We start from the raw sequence: 16,151 nt of genomic DNA, 5'->3' as shown, positions 1-16,151 counted from the left end.
AATAGCAGTGCTTGCCCAGTGATCAGCCTCACTGCTCTGCACTATTCTTCAAATCCTTCAATAACAGACCAAAAGCTACTGAAGCATGTTTTCATCCAGGAGCTTGGAAAGTAAGCCCACCTTAAGCAGTAAGTTGAAGGTAATGTTACACTTCTGCATGATAAAGTGGATCCAGTAAATGTTTCCAATTCAGTCATGCTCCATTCAGCAAGTATTTGCTAATTATATGTTATATACCTGTCAATATACTAGGTACTGGGGATAAAAGGTACGTAAAAACAGACTTGTGCCCTGCCCTCATGGGGTTTGCAGTATGGTTGGAGATAAACAATTATAAATTAACAACAGGAAAAAGGGGGAGGCAAAAGGGACAAGTGGTACTAAGGAAGGGTACAGGACGCTATGAGAGCCTGCACACTGGGGGATCTGACCTAATTAGGGAGATCGGAATGTATGCCTCTGGAAGCCATAAAAAGGCTTAGTGACCATGAAGACAGCTTCCTCCTTACCACCCTGATACCAAATTGTGATGTCTCCAACTACTTTCATTTTCCACACCAATCATGGAGTTCTTTGGCCTGGCTAAAGTATGTAGTTACAACTCAACTGGACCAGCAGATTACTGGTCAGAGCACCTTCCATCCATATCAATAACCTCTAGAAATGTCCCATTTACACCACTTTCTCTATCATCTTTCATGTTTAACTTCATAAAAGCCAAGCTCAAGGAAAGATCTGGGGTTCCACATTATTTTTGCATTTCCGCACACTTCAAGGGAGGAAAATGAAAACTAAGATGAGACAGTAACTTAAAATAACTCTTCCCAGCATCCAATTTCTCTGCCTCCAAATGTTACCTACTCCTACCAACCTCAGCACTGATACTGTGTTGCTTGGAGAGGAATCCTTAATTAAATTTTAATTAGCTGGGCCAATATTTTGCTTTTAACAACAACTGGGTGAAAAAAATGAATTTTAGTGAATGATTTGTAAGAGTAACATTGGCTTGGGGTGCCTGGGTGGCTCAGTCGGTTAAGTGTCTGACTCTTGATTTTGGCCCAGGTCACCCATCCAACCCTGAGACAATCTCCACTCAGCTAGGAGTCTGCTTGGGATTCTCTTTCTCGCTCCCTATGCCCCTCCCCCAACTCTCTCTCTCTCATGCTCTCTCAATAAATAAATCTTTAAAAAATAATAATAAAGTTGGCTTTATGCTTTCCCTTTGGCTTTCTTTCCATCATAAAATGAAGTAAAAGTTTTCTACGTAGCCCAGTCTGGGTACCAGCTTCGTACATTTATAAGGCAGTTAGTTCCCTGAAACTGCATTAGCCACACTGGTCTCCTCAAGCACTTTCTTCCTTTAATCACCACCTGCTTTCTGTCACTTAGCCTACCCCCAAGCCAAGAGAAATACAGGTACTCTGAGTCAAGCCGAAGTATATTCAGTAAAGTTATAAAATGCAAAAGAAAGAAGACAACAGAATAACTTCATTCTGCCCCATCTCCCCATTCTATAGAAACTGGATTTTCCTTCCCTTCTTACCTAAGAACAACTTGGCCACATATCGGAAAAGGAGTCTGGATGTGCAAAGCAAGTCTGAGGTGGGAGCCTTAAACATAAAGGTTACTTATCTGGTTTTCTCTTCTATCTTCCACTCGGCTGCTTATCAGGCAAATGTTGACATGGGTCACCTGGCCTGATCACAAGCACTGAAAGCTCTCCACCTCCCTCCTCCTCAATGGCAAGCCTCCCTCCTCCTCAATGGCTCTTGCCTATTTTGCTCTTCTCCAGGGTCAAGCGAGTAACTTGAGTTAACTGGAATCCAGCCAGCCTCACATCTCCTCAGCCAAAATTCAGTTGCTTTTGGAGAGAAGGGCAAGGTTGAGCTCTACTTAAATTCACATAGGACTATCTCTTAACCCTGGCACAGAGAGGTGTTGTTATAGCAAATTCATCCTTCCCTAAGATCGTATCTCAAGCTCTCATCAAATCTACTATGTTTCTAAGGCAGAGAAGGCCAAAGGCTACAGCTTAACTGCTTATTCACAGGCATTCTCGACAAGGCCCTTGGCTGATGTAACGTAGCCCTTAGAGGTAGATCCCTCTCAGGATCTGGACCTCAAGGAGGATCATGGTGTAGACTAATGTCAATGAATGATCTTAGTCATCTGGGGGACGGGGGGAGGACCTTAAAACTAAAACACCAAAGCCTAACAGGCCTTGCACCTGCTATCAGTAACCAGTGTGTGCTATGGAGCAAACTTATGAAGTCAAAGAGAATTACTTGGCTTCTAATAAAGTACCCAATATTTTTAAAAAACTCTTCTACTTCCGACTTCTGTTCTTAAATTGTCTAAACCTTTGCCTGAATACACTTTAACATTACGGACTTGCATTTGCCTTTGACTATTTAGAAAGCCATTACAAAATAAAGTCATTATGTTTACTCTGATGCCCATCTCTGGTTGCTATTTCTTCTCACGAATCTATATTAGAATATAAGAACTCCACAGACCAGATAAATTGGTCAAAAAATCTCTAAGGACCCTTCCAATTCTCAGTCTATCATCTGTGAAACCCCAGTACAAGTCTTTCATTTGACTGGTCGTTTGTTCCCAAGCACTTATTATGGTGGTATGCCCAGACTGGGAGATACATGATTCAAATTTCTATATACTAAACATTAAACAAACACAATCCTCTCTATATACTTATGGCTGGAAATTTTAAAATAATTATAACCCTTCATCTCCTCTCCTATCTTTCTCCTGCCTGAGCCCTCATTTCTAAGACTCCTCTCCTAACTCATGTTAAGGAAACACTGGAGCAAATATATATAAACATGAGACATGTGGACAGCCTCCTTCTTCAAGTATCTTTGGCCATCTGAGGATTCCAACCAGACGACAATTAATATAAATTTCTGTAGCATTCAGGATAGGTTAGAAAAGTGTACAGTTAACAAATAACCCCCAACATCTCACTGACTTACAACAGAAGTTTTAAGTCTTGCTAATGCAACGAATCCAACGTAGCTGTCATCCAAGTTGTCTTAACTACCTACCAGCTCTGCCCATTACCACTCAATGTGCTAGAAGTGGGAATATCTCATTGGTCTAAAGCTTCATCCACAAATGACACATTTGAAAATGCTCACATTTTACTGACCATGGCAGATTACATGGTCACACCTGCTTCAAGGGAGTAGGAAAATGCAATACCAACATGGTCTTAGAAGCAGAGAACCCAGATGTTCTGAACAGCTTTGACTAAAACAGCTTCAATTCTGCCATCCATCCATTACATTTTTAGTCTACCAAACCCTACTGAGTGTTTACGATATGCCAGACATTGTTTTAGGCATAAAGGTATAGCAGGGGTCAACATAGGTTAAAAAAAAAAAATCACTCTGACCTCATAAGCACAAACTCCCAGATCATTGTAGTAGATTCCTCCCTGTTCCACTAACATTTCTTCCTCCTCTCTTTTCTAATACTATTCTCCTTCCCTTGTCTTAGGCCATCCTTCCCCCGTCTAGTCTAATCTCTATTCTTCAGATGCCTCTATTCTTCCAGGGTGCCATTTCCCAGGGCATCACCTTACCATTTCCCCCTCCCTCCACTTTGCTGTATGTTGTTCTATTTTAAAATAAAAGGTCTGAGGGGTGCCTGGGTGGCTCCGTCGGTTGAGTGTGTCTGACTCTTGATTTCAGCTCAGATCACGATCTCAGTGTCGTGGGCTTAAGCCCCATGTCGGGCTCCATACTCATCATGGAGTCTGCTTGAGTTTCTCTCCCTCCACCCCTCCCCCTACTCTGTCTCTCAAATAAATAAATCTTTAAAAAAATAAAAAATAAAACAAAAGGTTTGAAGCTCAGTCGCTTTACTAACACTTTCTGAGCATAGCACCTGGGTACTTAGCAGGCACTTTACAAACTGTACCGAGTGAATTAATATAAACAGCATATTTTATTTGACAGTAGAACATTTTGGAGAAGCCAAGCTCTACCCTCAATTTTTTTTTTTTTTAAAGATTTTATTTATTTATTTAACAGAGATAGAGACAGCCAGCGAGAGAGGGAACACAGCAGGGAGAGTGGGAGAGGAAGAAGCAGGCTCACAGTGGAGGAGCCTGATGTGGGGCTCGATCCCATAACGCCGGGATCACGCCCTGAGCCGAAGGCAGACGCTTAACCGCTGTGCCACCCAGGCGCCCCTCTACCCTCAATTTTTTCAGAATCTGATCACACTCTGACCCACCATGGGGAACATCAGTGATGACTCCTAGATATGGTACTTTCTCCTTTCCAGGAAATCCCCCCAGGAGCTTCACCCTATGGTAAACACATAGGTTTGTCAACACATGAAGAAAGCAATGATTTCAACTCACTCAGACTGAAGAAAAAGAAGAAAACTTCAACTTTGTTATAGCTCCTGTTTTATTTTGTTGAGGTAGTAAGAAGGAATTATGCCACTGAAATAGTGTTTTATATTAGCAGACAAGCAGGATTCTATAAAAAGTCCCATCAGCCCATGTGATACCAAGTAGGTATCATGAAGATACATGAGACCTTGACATTATTCTGATTATTCTTCAGTTCATCCCAGCAGGCTTTATGGCATTTAGCACCACAGCTTTCCAGACTGCACACCAAATGTAACTGCTGTCGTTTTTCAGCGAACCCTAGTGAGGGTATGAAGAAGGCCACAACATGCAAGGCCATCCATACGAAATACTTCTGGACTCTCATCATGCTTGATGCTTGATTAGAGAGTACCCAATTTTTAAAAAATGAATCAGAACAGCATATAACTTTCCCGGAATACCCTTCCTCCTTTGTTTCTCATTTTCTCCAAGGCTGAACAAAGCTTACAAGATAAAAAAGTGTAAGTTTCCGATCAGATTCGCACTAAAGTTTGGCACCATTGAAAAATTCTGCTCCGGTTTCACTAAGACGATACTAAAAAGGGAAAAAAATGAGTTAGAGAGATCTGACATCGAGTCCGGGATCCATGGCTAAATTAGCTTATAATCAAAGCAGTTCCCATTTCTAGGCCTCAGTTCGTCATCAGGTAAACGACGCAGCTAAACTACATGACTGCTGTGGCCTCTTCCAGCTCTAAAGTTTTATAATTTCAGGATTTAAATAATTCAGGATTCTGATTAGAATGCAGAAAAATTACAAGACACCATTACTCACACCCTATATCATGATGCGCTGGATAAGCTATAATATTGTAGTTTTAGAAAAACCCATCAGGAAAGCTAAAGATGCCAAGAAATCTAAACTAAATATTAGAAAATATTAAGGCCTTCATGAAAAAGAGACCATGGCTATTCTCATTCCTGGCAAGTGGCAAAGCAAGGTATTTTCCACTAACAGAGTTGACAAGAAACCAGCCAAATTTATAACCAACTTTTAATAGCTGTATGTGGTTGCAACTAACAGATTAGAATCCAGAGGAGGCCCAGTTGTAATTTCCACCTGCCAACTCTTCCCCACAGGTCCTCACTGAGAGCAAAAGTCTGAGCGCAAGGTGGGAATGCTGAGAGAGAATCTCACGAAGCATACAGGCTTCCACCACAACCGAGGCATCTTCTCTGAAGGTGGGGACAAGTCAGGAAGCAGGAGATAAACCCCTCCAATGCATTCTGAGTACAAGGCAGACATTCTTCCTAAGGCAAATAAACAGGGCACAAACATGAAGTAAAGAAAACCTGAAGTGGTATTAGAAAGCAAAGAGAATGTCCAAGCAGTCCAAAGACCTGGTAGCTAAGCTGAACAGGTTCAAAAAGCTGATGGTATAGAAGTATATAAAGAGATAATAGAAAAAATTTTCCAAAACTGGGGATGTCTGGGTGGCACAGCTGGTTAAGTGTCTGATTCTTGGTTTCAACTCAGGTCATGATCTCAGGGTTGTGAGATCGAGCGCCATGTCTGGCTCCACGCTTAGCCCAGAGTCTGCTTAAGATCCTCTTTCCCTCTCCCTTTGCCCTTCCTGGCTCCTGTTCTCTCTTTCTCTAAAATAAGTAAATCTTTAAAAAATAAAACAAGGACACCTGGGTGGCTCAGTCAGTTAAGCATCTACCTTGGGCTCAGGTCATGATCCCAGTGTCCTGGGATCAAGTCCCACATCAGGCTCCTTGCTTAGCAGGGAGTCTGCTTCCTCCTCTGCCTGCTGCTCCCCCTGCTTGTGTGTGTGCACTCTCTATCTGACAAAATCTTTGAAAAAAATAAATAAATAACAAAACAAAACAGAATTTTCCATAACTGATGAAAGACACCTACTCACAGACCCAAGTATTCAATGAACTGCAAGCAGGATGAATACAAAGAAACCCATACCTAGGTATATCATAGTCAAACTTTGAAAATGGGGTGGTGGGGGTGGGGAGAGCAACTCTTAAAAGCAACCCGGTAAAAGAGAGTTAACTATATACTAGGGAAGTACAATAGGAGTGATGGCTGATTTATCACTAGAAACGATGCAAGCCAGAAGAGAATAGAACGTCATTTTTCAAGAGCCAAAAAAGAGAAATATCAACCCAGAATTTTGTACTTAGGGAAATGAAGATGAAATGAAGATGAAATAAAGACATTTTCAAAGAGACAAAAGTGAAAAGAATTGGGTCTCCCTCATGATGTGGGAAACAAAGGCAGAAGAAAAATTTAAATTTCCTTACTACCCACAGCCCATTGACAAGTCCTTGAAACAGGCAGGGTGACATTCCTCTAGGGACTCAACTGCCTCGATGCTGACACTTTGCTAAGGGCAAAAGGCAATCCTAGCTCAACCCCCCCCCCCCAAGGAATTTTGGAAACTTCCTTTATGTCTAAACCCTCCCCCACTGATATACATCTGAAGGGTCTCACGACTAAGGTTTTATTAGAAAGTAATAAATGACCTTTTCCTAACAATAGGTAGCCCCTTCAAGGTCCTGGAAACCTTGCTTCCAAATTCCTTAGAGATTTACGCTAATCCCTAAACCCCTAACTTGAAAGTATATAATAGGCCACTCTTCATGACCCCAGTGCAGCTCTTTCTGCCCATGGGTCCTGTCCCCGTGCTTTAATAAAATCACCTTTTTGCACCAAAGACGTCTCAAGAATTCCTTTTTGGCCATCGGCTTTGAACCTTAACATCTTTCCTACATCACCTCAGACTTTTGCTAAAGAAATGCTAAAAGTCCTTACACTGAAGGAAAATGACAACAAATGGAACCTGCATAAAGGAACAAAATCTCCAGAAGAGATAAATAATTAGAAATTATAAAAGGTCTTTAAAAACAAAAAGAAAACTTATCTACATTTTTTTTAAAGACTTTATTTATTTGAAAGGGCGCACACATACAGGAGCAGGGGGAGGCGCAGAGGCAGAGGGAGAAACAGACTCCCCGTGGAGCAGGGAGCCTGACCCAGGGCTCCATCCCAAGACCCTGGGATCATGACCTGAGCTGAAGGCGGATGCTTAACTGACTGAGCCACCCAACCACCCCCTGTCTACATGTTTAAATGTCTTTAAGAGACTACTGATTAATATTTAAAGCAAAACAATAATGTATTGTGAGGTTTACAGCAAATGTAGAAATAAAATATAAGACAAGAGCACAAAGGGGTTGGAAGGGGGTGAACTGAATCATGAGATCATAAGGTTTACAGTACTGGTGGAGTAGTTTAGATTATTTTAAAAAGACTATGATAACCAGTGAAAGGTTCATGGGTCATCTTTAAACACCTTCTTCCTCTTTGGTCATTATGTTTACTTAATAACATGCCCATCAATGGAGAGTAAAAGGAAGAATAAAAAGAAAACTAAATAAATTAACAACTGCAAGCAGTTTTTGTGTACTTTTAAATCAATCATAGTACCATGACAGACTCATGGGTAGTTCCAAAGGAAATGGAAATTAACCATGTTCATCAAGATAAATATTTTATTTTTTTAAAGATTTTATTTATTGCCAGAAAGAGAAAGCGAGTACAAGCAGGAAGAGCAGCAGGAAGGAGGAGAAGCAGGCTCCCTGCTGAGCAAGGACTCCGATGTGGGACTCGATCCCAGGACCCTGTGATCATGACCTGAGCTGAAGGCCAACGCTAAACTGAGCCACCCAGGCATCCTAAACATAAATATTTTAACTGAAATAACTTTGAGGGGCTGTACTTTCTTTCTTTCTTTTTTTTTTTTTTTAAGATTTTATTTATTTATTCGACAGAGATAGAGACAGCCAGCAAGAGAGGGAACACAAGCAGGGGGAGTGGGAGAGGAAGAAGCAGGCTCATAGCGGAGGAGCCTGATGTGGGGCTCGATCCCATAACGCCGGGATCACGCCCTGAGCCGAAGGCAGACGCTTAACCGCTGTGCCACCCAGGCACCTGAGGGGCTGTACTTTCTGCTTCAAATGTATACACTTTTAAGACAGTAAAAAATTATACTATGGAATATGGTCCCAAAGTTCAAACTGGAGGATATCAGTATGTTTGGTACATATTTACCCCACATTATGAACTATTATAAAAGCAATTAATGAAAAAAAGATTTGTTTATATAATACAGGTGCTGGATGTAAGAACAGAATTTTTAATATCTGAATTTTCAAAGAATATAAAAAAATAGCAAGCTTGATTAAGAATGTATTATGTGAGAAGCATTGTACTGGATATATACCCTTACACTAAATCCTAACTACACGTAAAATGGGTTTTATGATCTTTATTTCAGAGAATTTAAATAATGCATTCAACGTCAAACATCAGTGAGAGAGCCATGATCTGAATTCTCAGATTGTAAACCAAAGCCCAAGACCTTCTCTCAAATAATAATGAATTTTTTTTTATTGACCAGTACACACTCCCTCACCTTTTTGAGAGTCTATTTCCTACAGACAGGACATTCTTCTGCATAACCAAAATTTAATCATCAAAATCAGGAAATTAACACTAATTTACTGGAGACCAAGAGAATTTGGTGATGGATTAGATATGGAGGATAAAGGGAAGAGGACTTAAGGCTAACTCCTTAAATGCCAATTACTGAGATGGGGAAAACTGGGAGAATGATATGGGAAAGAGTTCTATTTTGGATACATTAAGCCTATTCATATAGTGTCTATTTTAGATAACTGAGTGGTAACATCAAGCACGTAATTTGATAATGTGTCTGGAGCTCAGGTGAGAAGTCTAAACGTAAATCTGAGAATTACCCACATGTAGATAGTACTTAATAAACTGAATGAGACCACCGGGGGGAAGAGTTTAGAAAGGGGGGGAGGGCAGGAACTAACCTCTGGGATATGCCAATACATGGAGGCAGGTAGACAACAGAAACCTGTAAAAACTTACGACAAGGTGTGAGGTAGGAGAAAAACAAGAATATGTCTCATAAACTAAGAAAAGCGGGCGAATATGCGGAAAACAGTGGTCAACTATACTGAAAGCTGTTACAAGATCCTGTAAGATGGATTTGGTCAAAGTCGCTGGTATCTTGATGAGAGCAATTTCAAGTGGTAAGATGGTTTAACAGAATTCAGTCTGGAAAAGGTTGAGGAGCAAAGTGGAGAGAACACACAAAGACAACTCTTGAAAATCCGCTTGAAAGATGATCAAAGAAACGAGAAACTAAGAAAACAGCTAGAAGAGAAAATGGAATCCGAGAGGGTTTGTAACAGATTTCTATATCCATACTGTTCAATATGGTAGCCAATTACTGAATGAATGAAATGTGGTGAGCAGGGCTGAGAAACTAATTTTTTTCTAAATAAATTTTTATTTAAATAGCTATATCTCGGGCGCCTCGCTGGTTCAGTTGATTAAGCATCCGTCTGCCTTAGGCTCAGGTCATGATCCCGGAGTCCCAGGATCTAGCCCCACGTGGGGAATCCCTGCTCAGCGGGGAGTCTGCTTCTCCCTCTGACCTCCCCCCCTCTTGTGTACTCACTCTCTCTCAAATAAACAAAATCTTTTTAAAAAATAAATAAATAGCCACAAGTGGCCAGCGGCTACCAGATTGGACAGTAGAGTTCAGAGCACATTTGTATACTGATAAAGACAACCCAATAGAAAGGGAAAAATTCACGATGCAAGCAAGAGTTCTTAAGGAGTCAAGAGAAGGAACCCAAAACACAAGCGGCAGAATCTACAAGGGATAAACATGAGTGAAGCAAAGCATGAAGTTACAGCAACCAGTGGGAGCCGATAAAATTTAAAATCAGAGTATATCAAGCCTGGTTGAAATCTCATGCATAAGACTAAATTATAGAAGGCTATAAAGCTCAGCAGGAGGGCTTGGGGAAGGTCGTTTATATCTACTGAGCATGCATTCAGAGCCAGGCATTTTCTAAGTGACAAATTACTTCTGCTACTCAGAACTCGTACCTTATAAGTCTTATTTTACAAACAAGAGTACTGATGCTCTGAGAAGTAAAGCAACTTCACTAAAATCACCTACATAGTAAATGTCAAGATTTGGACACGGGCCAGTGTGATTTACTTTAGGTTTAGATTCTTACCACTAGCTAAGGTGGGAGGTTAAGAACCAATGTTTCTACACCTGGAAATAATATAAAAAAATGGCAGATCAATCTGGCAGCTAACAAGTACCAACGAACCTGGAAGTAGTGGCCAGACGTAAAAACTGTCCTCTCCATGCTATCTGCAAGATAATTAAGGAACATTTATTTAACAACTCTTTTTAACTTTTTTTTAAATCCAAGTGAAAATACCTTTATTAAGACAAACAGGAAAACACACATTCTTGCAACTTAGATGATCTACTTCACTGAATACAAGAGTATCAATCAGAAAATTGGCAGTGCTTTATAATAACTATTAAAATCATATCTGGGCAAAAAAAATCGTATCTGGGTATATTGAAAAAGTAGGCAGTTAGAAACTGACCGTTTGTCCAATCTGTAAATGAAGGAGGCAATTATTAAACTGAGCCTAATCAGTTTTTAAATTACAGCTTAGATTGTTTTAAATTTAGTGTCAATACAAATCATCTAGCTCTGAGCCGTCCAATACGGTAGTCACTTGCTACGTGCAGCTATTTAAAAATAATTAAAATTAAATTAAAAATTCAGTTCCTCAGATGCACTAGCCACCAGTAAGTGCTCAACAGTCGTGTGTGGCTAGTTGGCTACTTCAGTGGACAACAAAGAATAGAGCACTTCATCATCACAGAAAATTCTATTGAATGTTGATTAATTATATCTTCAATTTTCCCTCTAACTTTTTTCAGGAGAGCCAATAAATGGAGTAACTCAGAAGAACTGAGTTTTCCAAATCGGTCACTAACCAGCTAAGCAACTATGTATGCATCATTTAACAGTACTTCTAGAAATGAATGTGCATTTGAATCACCCGAGAATCCTGTGAAAATGTAGATTCTAATTCAGTAGGTCTTGGGATGAAGTCAAGAAATCTGCACTAACAAATTCTTAGGTGATGTTAATACTGCCGGTCCAGCAATCACACTTTGAGTACTAAGATCTTAGCTCTCTCTGGGCCTCAGTTTCCTCAACTGTCAAGTACCTGGGGCAAGATAATGGCCATGACCCCCCTGTAAACACTAACATTTTATAGTTTGTACAGAATGAAATGCAGAGATTTCACTTTCTGCAGAGGAAGTTTCTTCCCTGAAGTAAACGCGTGGATTCTAACAAACAATATTTGTGCTACCATTTTTTTCCATGAAAAGACATACTAAATTTAAATGAAAATCAATGGAAAAATGTGATTTGCCATATAAACATTCAATCTCTGTACAACTTTTCAGAACAGGACTTAAAAGACTGACGTGTATGAAAGACACACCATTAAGACCCACCAGAGGGGTGCGCTGTATTTTCTAAATACACAGCTCATGGAAGAGAAAAAATGATGCTCGACTCAGCCTGCACTACTGTTACCTTAAAAGCATCAGCTCCACATGAAGAGCCATTAACTACAATAATATTATTGTTGTTTGGTTTTTGTAAACTTTCAGTCAGGGCTCTGAGCAATAAAACTGACAAAAATCCCCATACCACTAAACAGGCTACAGAGTAATGTAACAGTCCGCCTAACAGGCTGAAGGAGCTGACACGGGGCAGCCAACAATGCCACAAGGAACTTACCTTTGGGACATCTTTCTATTTTAACGGGGGCCCTAGTGTCATACACAGTTCAAATGGGCAATGCAAACAATGAAATGGACAGCAGTGGTGTGGCTCGCCGTTTCATAAGACAGTACCTCATCGAAAGGAGACAGGCTAACATATCCAGTTTGTTCATAAATTCTGAATTTTGCATGACAGGTACTTATTTATACTCTTAAAAAACAAACAAAAAACTGGAGGGCGCCTGAGTGGCTCAGTTGGTTAAGCATCTGCCTTTGGCTCATGTCATGATCCCAAGGTCTGGGGATCGAATCCCATTACAGGCTCTCTGCTCAGCAGGGAGTCCGCTTCACCCTCTTACTCTCCCTCCGTGCTTCCCCCACCTCCACACTCTCCAATAAATAAATAAAATCCTAAAAAAAAAAAAAAAAAGGCCCCTGGAAACATATGTTCAACTCCTAGGTGACAGGATGTTTTGGAAGTCTACAACACTTTTTTATATTTGTATTTTTATATGTCCTTTAATAGGAAACATATTTTAAAGTTTAAATTAAGCTTCATTAAAGTTCTTCTATACAGATCATGTCAGACTCTTCCAAAATCTTTCCAAAGATTTAATTCACATTAACAATACACCTTACTACCTACAAAACTCTTCAAATAAATCACTCTGAGAAGATAAACAGTATACAAAGGAAACCTAAGGGACAGGGAGTTTTTTTCTTCTCACTCTTAAAACAAATCGCTATCCTCAATCTTATTTTCTCCCTCAATCTTATTTTAGGCCAACCTGCTAAATGATGGCTTTTAAAAATCAGTCAAAATATCTTATTACCAAATTTCAGTGTAGGTCCTAAATTTGGAACCCTACATTCTGCTTATCTTTAAAAAAGACTGATGGGGGCACCTGGCTGGCTCAGTCAGTGGAACATGTGACTCTTGATCTCAGGGTTGTAGGTTCGAGCCCCATGATGGGTGTAGAGATAACTTAAAAATAAAAAATTTTAAAAATCTTAAAAAAAAAAAAAGACTAATGGAAAAGTGCCTATAACAATACCTACTTCAAGTTGTCTTTATTAAAACAGAAAACTTTTATATATCATAAATTCATACAGAAAATTCATATAGATCGGGAGAAAGCACTATTGTATAGTTCTGTCGGGGTGAAATGCTTGTGTTCAGAGTTATATCCAATTAGTACTTCTGCACCTTTACAACACTTAAACTAATCTGTAGATATTATAAAGATAACTTTTACATTACCAATGAGAACATAAGGCTAATTTCTACTCACACCATAAAATTCTTTTATAAATAATCTGTAACAAATCTTTCCCAATAATAAAGGAAGAACTGCTAGTATCAAACATTTAATTGCAGCAATTAATTTTACCTTTTTTTCCCTCTCAACAAATGTTATAGAATTCCACCTGTAGGATATCTGACCTCCTTTTACAATGCAATTTAAGAAGCCATTACTCTTAGAGAAACTGTGGCTCCTCTTGAGAGAATTATAATGTGGACAGAAACATTTTAGCCCTATCATTTAAAAAAATACAGTGTATAAAAAAAAGGGCCACGTAGCAGTCCGTGGGCAGTATGAGTCATCACCCAACTCAAAACTTGCAGCACTTCTAGGCTTCCTCCTACCAGACCCCATCCCCTTCAACAATGTACCCTGAGTCAGCAAACCTCACTATTTTGTCAGTTATGAATTCTCACGATGTTAAATGAACTTATGCAAACACACTGCAACACATTTAGTATTAACACTTGTCATTAGAACATGTGCTGTTTCTATTACAAAATTAACCCAACTTCAAATCAATCTTCTCTAGATTCTTTCTTAATCACAAACAGTAGCCAAACACTACATTTAATCCTCCTTTGTAAGAACCTAACTCCAAAATATGGTCATATATAAAGGTTTTTATAAACAACTCTCCGTTTCCCAGAGGTTTTCTTTTTCCTGAACAGTAATATCTAAATAATAAAACATGTCCTGCTCAAATCTGGCATATTTCCTAGATGACTACAATTACTGAATTTAGAACACCAATAAGCAATTTTTACAAGTTTCACCAGGCAATTCTAAGTGATGTAACATATATATATGTGAAAGGACTTTACACCCCTTGGCACATAGGAAGCAAGCCCTTCATAAACGTGTTTGAACTACTCGTTAGAGATGTTAGAGATTCTTCCATCCAATTCAAGATTATTTTTCAAACATTAAAATCTGACATCTCTAAGAAGAAACTCTAGAGGTAGTTCCTTTTCAGGGCCAGGCCCTGTTTGGACTGGACCCTACGTTCTCCTAGTCAAATTACTGTTTCCACCTCAGTTTCCCAAGGTTGAAGAGAGAGAGAATATCCAATCAGAACCTTAAAAAATTACAAGGCTAGAAGAATCATGCAATTAGAAAATTACTCTGAAGCTGTTTGCGCTCCATTCTGTCCCCGTTAATTTTTTCCCTTGACAAATCATCTTATATCGTTAAAAAAAAAAAAAAGTTGCATACTGACTCTTAAGAGCATTTTTAGCATTGAAGAAAACAACAGGAATTTTGCTGCAAATGCAGTAAGGCTTCTAATTCCACCACTTCACTGGACCTTTGCCAATGAGCGAGAAAAGAGAAAATAAAACAGGGAAGGAAGCAAAAAGATCCTGCTTCACAGAGCTCCCACATAACACCTGAGCCCGCTGAGTCTTACTAAGCCAAGGAACAAAAGGCGGCCAAAAGCCCTTTACTTTTCCACGCACCTCACCAAGTCAGATGAAAACGCACAGCGAAGTGAAGAGGCCCTTTTCAGTGAACTGACAAAACAAGTTTCCATTTGGGTACTTTCACAGACCAACGCTCAACGTCCCGAACGCAGCTAAGGAAAGGCTGCAGCAGGGTGGGGAGGGCGGGGGGGAGGAAAGAAATTAGGAATTCCGACCCAGACAAGTTTTCTGTACCTCATTTACGGCTAGAACTCAAAACTTGGGCACAGGACTTCGGGGCTCTGAGACCAGCCGGGTTGAGTGGTGCGCGCTACGCAATTCGCCGAGTCCACTGGAGACTTTGCCCGGCCGGAGTCAGCTGAGGCCGAGTCACCGGAGTGGGATGGGGGAGGAGACGCGGGAGCATTTCGAAGGCAGCGTGCCAGGAAGGCGAGACTTCGCGCCACCTCACGCTCCCCGGGCCGCCCCTCCCGGCCGCCGCCCCTAGCCCGCCGCCCGCCGGCCGGGGCGGGCTTCGAACCCGCGGAGCCCGGCGCGGGAGGCTGTGCCGCAGCCGAGCGGCGGGGCCCGGGGGCTGGCGGGCGCGGCCCGGCCCGGCGGCCGGCGAGGGGCGTGCCGGGTGGGAGGGGCGCGCCGGCCGCTCTGCCGGCCCCACGCGGGGACCCCGGCCCGCCGCCCGCCAGCCCGCGCGGGGACGCGCCGGCCAGGCCCGAGCGGGCGGGCCGGCGGACGGGCGGGCCGGAGACGGAACAAAAGCGCCTTTGTTGAGCGGCGGCCGCCGGAGGGTCACACACAATGGAGGAGGGAGCCGGCTCCGCTGCCGCCGCCGGGCCCGCCGCGGCGCCCTCCCGAGCCGCCCTGCCGGCGCGCCCCGCACACGTACACACACACACTCACGGGACTTCTCCGGCTCATCGAGGGAGTGCGGGGCCCGCGGACAGCCCCCAGTGTCGGCTCAGGTCTCCGGCTGTGCTGGCGGCAGCGGCGTCTCCGAGGCTCTCGCTTTGCCGCAGTCGCCGCCATGTAACCCCGACCCGCGAGAGAGGGCGAGGGAGAGGGGGCGGGGTCTCCGTGAGCCACGCCCCCTCGCGTCACAGGCTCACTCCACGGGTTCCCCCGCCCCCGCCCGGCCCCGAGCGCTTGCACGCGCCGGAATTTCCAACGCTGGTGACTGGGCTCCGCGCGCTGCGGGGGCGGCGGGAGAGGCACGCGGTCTCGTCAGTCGCCGGCGGTGGGCTGGGCCGGGGGCTGGCGGAGAGGTGGGCTGATGGGCCCTCCTAGCTCTGCCTTTACCCCATCCCTACAGCTCAAAGTGAGCAAACTCCTT

At 42.1% G+C, this 16,151-nt stretch overlaps 1 protein-coding gene across 7 annotated transcripts in view; it reads right to left on the bottom strand.

The window, feature by feature from the left end:
* The window catches only part of MAPK6 (mitogen-activated protein kinase 6), a 38,705-nt gene extending 22,810 nt beyond the window's left edge, over positions 1 to 15,895 (bottom strand). Inside the window, exons 1-3 of one of the 7 annotated variants that reach the window (XM_026518491.4) lie at positions 15,722 to 15,809; positions 14,861 to 14,987; positions 10,607 to 10,650 (exon numbers count right to left, since the gene is read on the bottom strand). The gene's annotated coding sequence lies outside the window, so the exon portion shown is untranslated. Of the gene's footprint in view, positions 1 to 10,606; positions 10,651 to 14,860; positions 14,988 to 15,058; positions 15,307 to 15,707 lie in introns of those variants that run through there. The other 6 variants (XM_026518496.4, XM_026518492.4, XM_026518495.4 and 3 more) reach the window with 6 other exon arrangements.
* Between the last annotated feature and the right edge of the window lie 256 nt (positions 15,896 to 16,151).

Source organism: Ursus arctos, unplaced genomic scaffold, assembly GCF_023065955.2.
Source record: "Ursus arctos isolate Adak ecotype North America unplaced genomic scaffold, UrsArc2.0 scaffold_36, whole genome shotgun sequence".
In the NCBI taxonomy this organism is placed as follows: Eukaryota; Metazoa; Chordata; class Mammalia; order Carnivora; family Ursidae; genus Ursus; species Ursus arctos.
The sequence above is the reverse complement of the archived record's forward strand: the minus strand, read 5'-3'. Positions and strand labels throughout refer to the sequence as shown.